Below are 6,548 nucleotides of genomic sequence, written 5' to 3' on the forward strand. Positions count from 1 at the left end.
TACATAATAGAATGCTTATATGGTCAGTTTTGGTTGTTGCGAACAAATAATCTTATTATATGAGTCAGTCTGAGGTATGAAAACTACTGAATTTTTTTATGATTCAATATTTTGAATAAAAAAGTACATGCTGGCACTCTAAATTGATGCGAACAAAATTTTTTAGTCATAATATTCAAATATTGCTACCTATTTTCTTATACAATCAATCCTTACATAAACATATAACTCATTTACTATGCGGCTATATAGATTTACATAATTAAATGCTTATATGGTCAGTTTTTGTTGTTGCGGACAAATAATTTTATTATATGAGTCAGTCTGAGGTATGAAAACTACTGAATTTTGTTTATGATTCAATATTTTGAATAAAAAAAGGACATGCTGGCCCTCTAAATTGATGCGAACAAAATTTTTTAGTCATAATATTCAAATATTGCTACCTATTTTATTATACAATCAATCATTACATGAAAATATAACTCATTTACTATGAGGCTATATAGATTTACATAATTAAATGCTTATATGGTCAGTTTTTGTTGTTGCGGACAAATAATTTCATTATATGAGTCAGTCTGAGGTATGAAAGCTTCTGAATTTTGTTTATGATTCAATATTTTGAATAAAAAAAGGACATGCTGGCCCTCTAAATTGATGCGAACAAAATTTTGTATTCATAATATTCAAATATTGCTACCTATTTTATTATACAATCAATCCTTACATGAAAATATAACTCATTTACTATGAGGCTATATAGATTTACATAATAAAATGCTTATATGGTCAGTTTTGGTTGTTGCAGACAAATAATTTTATTATATGAGTCAGTCTGAGGTATGAAAACTACTGAATTTGGTTTACGATTCAATATTTTGAATAAAAAAGGGACATGCTGGCAACCTAAATTGATGCGAACAAAATTTTTTAGTCATAATATTCAAATATTGCTACCTATTTTATTATACAATCAATCCATACATGAAAATATAACTCATTTACTATGCGGCTATATAGATTTAAATACTAGAATGCTTATATGGTCAGTTTTGGTTGTTGCGGACAAATAATTTTATTATAGTAAGTAAGTAAGTAAGTAAGTAAATGTTTATTATAGTGACATGTGTAATCACATTTCAATAAAGTACAAAAATATTACATACACAATAAAATACACCCGACCCATTGGGTCTATAAGTCACTTTCAAATAATAAAACATAATTCTTTTATCACGGATTTCAAACAAATTAATGAAAAGTAAGATTAAGCTAAATTTCAAAATGATTAATTAATAATGAAAAATTCAAACTTATATAAAAAAAAAAAATAATAATTAAAAATGAAGTTATTAGAAGATCGGTTTAATAAATGTCAAGTTGAATGCATAATTAATTAATAATGAAAAATTCAAACTTATATAAAAAATGAAGTTATTAGAAAATCGATTTAGTAAATGTCAAGTTGAATGCATAATAAATTAATATTTATAATAAAGACAACTGGAAATCTTTAGATTGACCATGAAGTAACCTTTTTACATTTTCATATTACAGTCAAATACAATCAATACTGTCAACTGGAATTGCAATATACTGTTTATCAAACTGTTCATGTATTATATAACACTTCACGTCTATGCCGGAACGCTTTCACTGTATACTTAGCCAGCTTTCTAGGATAGTTTGTCATCAAAAAGATAATTTTTTCATCGTTTGTCATATCTATTAGTTCATTGCCAGAAAATATATCATTAAAAGTAGATTCTCTCAAGTCATTATATAAGGAGCAGTGGAGAATAAAGTGACACTCGTCCTCCATGGAATTGCTGTTACAAAACTTACATAAGCGTTCATTTGGTTGCTCGCCGCTATATCTACCCGTCTCTAGTCTCAAAGGAAGAATTCCACATCTCAGCTGTGTTAGGAAAGATCGTTCAGTTTTGTTCAAATTTAATTTAACATAAGTTTCTATTCCAAAATTAGTCTTTAGTTTCACATAAGTTCTCAACTTTGGAGTTTTCACAATGTCATTTTTCCATAAACAGTTATAGTGTTCCTTCAAGATGGATTCGAACAAAGTCATACTTATAACGTCCTTGCGCTCAAAGTAGTCCACAATACCAAGTTTTATTATACAATCAATCATAACATGAAAATATAACTCATTTACTATGCGGCTATATAGATTTAAATACTAGAATGCTTATATGGTCAGTTTTGGTTGTTGCGGACAAATAATTTTATTATATGAGTCAGTCTGAGGTATGAAAACTACTGAATTTTGTTTACGATTCAATATTTTGAATAAAAAAGTACATGCTGGCACTCTAAATTGATGCGAACAAAATTTTTTAGTCATAATATTCAAATATTGCTACCTATTTTCTTATACAATCAATCCTTACATGAAAATATAACTCATTTACCATGCAGCTATATAGATTTACATAATAGAATGCTTATATATATGGTCAGTTTGGTTGTTGCGGACAAATAATTTTATTATATGAGTCAGTCTGAGGTATGAAAACTACTGAAGTTTGTTTATGATTCAATATTTTGAATAAAAAAAGGACATGCTGGCCCTTTAAATTGATGCGAACAAATTTTTTTTATCGCCCTTTAAATTGATGCGAACAAATTTTTTTTATTCATAATATTCAAATATTGCTACCTATTTTATTATACAATCAATCATTACATGAAAATATAACTCATTTACTATGCGGCTATATAGATTTACATAATTAAATGCTTATATAGTCAGTTTTGGTTGTTGCGGACAAATAATTCTATTATATGAGTCAGTCTGAGGTATGAAAACTACTGAATTTTGTTTACGATTCAATATTTTGAATAAAAAAAAGACATGCTGGCCCTCTAAATTGATGCGAACAAAATTTTGTATTCATAATATTCAAATATTGCTACCTATTTTATTATACAATCAATCATAACATGAAAATATAACTCATTTACTATGCAGCTATATAGATTTAAATACTAGAATGCTTATATGGTCAGTTTTGGTTGTTGCAGACAAATAATTTTACTATATGAGTCAGTCTGAGGTATGAAAACTACTGAATTTAGTTTACGATTCAATATTTTGAATAAAAAAGGGACATGCTGGCAACCTAAATTGATGCGACAAAATTTTTTAGTCATAATATTCAAATATTGCTACCTATTCTCTTATACAATCAATCCGTACATGAAAATATAACTCATTTACTATGAGGCTATATAGATTTACATAATAAAATGCTTATATGGTCAGTTTTGGTTGTTGCAGACAAATAACTTTATTGTATGAGTCAGTCTGAGATATGAAAACTACTGAAATTTGTTTACGATTCAATATTTTGAATAAAAAAAGGACATGCTGGCACTCTAAATTGATGCAAACAAAATCTTTTAGTCATAATATTCAAATATTGCTACCTTTTTCATTATACAATTAATCCTTACATGAAAATATAACTCATTTACTGTATGCAGATATATAGATTTACATAATAAAATGCTTATATGGTCAGTTTTGGTTGTTGCGGACACATAATTTTTATTATCATGATTATATGAGTCAGTCTGAGGTATGCAAACTACTAAATTTTGTTTACGATTCAATATTTTGAATAAAAAAGGGACATGCTGGCACCCTAAATTGATGCGAACACAATTTTTTAGTCATAATATTCAAATATTGCTACCTATTTTATTATACAATCAATCTGTACATGAAAATATAACTCATTTACTATGAGGCTATATAGATTTACATAATAAAATGCTTATATGGTCAGTTTTGGTTGTTGCGAACAAATAATTTTATTTTATGAGTCAGTCTGAGGTATGAAAACTACTGAATTTTGTTGATGATTCAATATTTTGAATAAAAAAGTACATGCTGGCACTCTAAATTGATGCAAACAAAATTTTTTAGTCATAATATTCAAATATTGCTACCTATTTTCTTATACAATCAATCCTTACATGAAAATATAACTCATTTACTATACGGATATATAGATTTACATAATTAAATGCTTATATAGTCAGTTTTGGTTGTTGCGGACAAATAATTTTATTATATGAGTCAGTCTGAGGTATGAAAACTACTGAATTTTGTTTACGATTCAATATTTTGAATAAAAAAAGGACATGCTGGCCCTCTTAATTTATGCGAACAAAATTTTTTATTCATAATATTCAAATATTGCTACCTATTTTATTATACAATCAATCATTACATGAAAATATAACTCATTTACTATGCGGCTATATAGATTTAAATACTAGAATGCTTATATGGTCAGTTTTGGTTGTTGCAGACAATTAATTTTATTATATGAGTCAGTCTGAGGTATGAAAACTACTGAATTTGGTTTACGATTCAATATTTTGAATAAAAAAGGGACATGCTGGCAACCTAAATTGATGCAAACAAAATTTTTTAGTCATAATATTCAAATATTGCTACCTATTTTATTATACAATCAATCCGTACATGAAAATATAACTCATTTACTATGAGGCTATATAGATTTACATAATAATATGCTTATATGGTCAGTTTTGGTTGTTGCAGACAAATAATTTTATTGTATGAGTCAGTCTGAGATATGAAAACTACTGAAATTTGTTTACGATTCAATATATTGAATAAAAAAAAAAGACATGCTAACACTCTAAATGGATGCGAGTAAAATTTTGTAGTCATAATACTCAAATACTGCTATCTCTTTCATTATACAATCAATTCTTACATGAAAATATAACTCATTTACTATGCGGCTATATAGATTTAAATACTAGAATGCTTATATGGTCAGATTTGGTTGTTGCGGACAAATAATTTTATTATATGAGTCAGTCTGAGGTATGAAAACTACTGAATTTTGTTTACGATTCAATATTTTGAATAAAAAAGTACATGCTGGCACTCTAATTGATGCGAACAAAATTTTTTAGTCATAATATTCAAATATTGCTACCTATTTTCACAACAATCAATTCTTACAAGAAAATATATCTCATTTACTGTGCGGCTATATAGATTTACATAATGAAATGCTTATATGGTCAGTTTTGAGTGTTACGGACAAATAATTTTATTATACGAGTCAGTCTAAGGTAAGAAAACTATTGAATTTTGTTTGCGATTCAATATTTTGAATGAAAAAGGACATGCTGTCACTCTAAATTGATGCAAAAATTTTTTTTATGTCATAATATTTAAATATTGCTTCCTTTTTTATTATACAATCAATCTTTATACCAAAATATAACTCATTTACTATGCCGGCTATATAGATTTACATAATAAATTGCTGATATGGTCAGTTTTGGTGTTGCAAACAAATAATTATATATTACGAGTTAGTCTGATGTATGAAAACTACTGAATTTTGTTTACTATTCAATATTTTAAATAAAAAGAGGTCATGTCCGTCAGGCTGGTACAAAAATTGCTGTCAATTGTTACGTATTATATGGTCAATTATGGCATGAAAATATAACTGAATTACTTCTATATAGAATAAGATAACTTGTTAAGAGGTAAATATTGTCAGTTTTGGTTAATGATATCAAATAATTTTGTTTTACGAGTCAGTCTGTCTAAGATGAGAAAACTATTATTTGCGAAGAACAAGAAATTTACTATAATTATTGTTCAATTAAATACAAATGTGTGACATTTTTAAATAACTTTAATCGTCAATATGTCAAGCAGAAATGACCGGTTGGTCAATTAATTTTGATGTTCCTTATCATTTCATATTTTATGTCAGTGTATCCAGGTTACGATGACAATCTGCGTTAACGGCCGTTTACTACAAACAGTAAACGCGCGTTTACTTATTAGGAAAATAGAAGACGCGCATTTTTCCACGTTAACGCGGAGGTAAACGGGAAAGTAAACGCCCGTTTACTCTTTACAAAATTAGAAGACGCACCGTTTTTGCGTTAACGCGGAGGTAAACGCGAAAGTAAACGCCCGTTTACTTTTAATGTCTACTGCAATTTCGGAGTTAACGCACAGTTAACGCGGCGTTTACATGAAGTGCACGCGAGTAAACGCCGCGTTAACTTTTTCGGCCCGTCTACATGTAATGCTTGGTCTGCACCCAACTGTACTACTTTCTGGTATGTCCTTTCTAGCCGGATCGGAAATAGTGGTGTTACACCATAAAGTTGTACAATATCATTGTTGGAAAGATGCGTTAAAGATAGAAAATCGGATGGACGTTTCGTTTGACGTCTGACCTGTATAGAGTGTGTTATATATCATTAGTTTATATTTGCTTTTGATCTGATTAATATCGATTTTTTTTCAACGAAGGCCTTTTTCGAATTCACTTTATCGGAATCTAAAGTACATTTAATCTCATTGTTCGTACACTAAAATTAAAACAACCGTTACGTCATTGGATGGATTTCCATTGTTTAGAACATTTTAAATCAATCACAACGTTTTGGTGTACGCTTTTGAAACTATTACTATTATTCTGAAACAGCGAATTATAGGATGTGATATC

The sequence above is a fragment of the Mytilus galloprovincialis genome, chromosome 5 (assembly GCF_965363235.1).
Source record: "Mytilus galloprovincialis chromosome 5, xbMytGall1.hap1.1, whole genome shotgun sequence".
In the NCBI taxonomy this organism is placed as follows: Eukaryota; Metazoa; Mollusca; class Bivalvia; order Mytilida; family Mytilidae; genus Mytilus; species Mytilus galloprovincialis.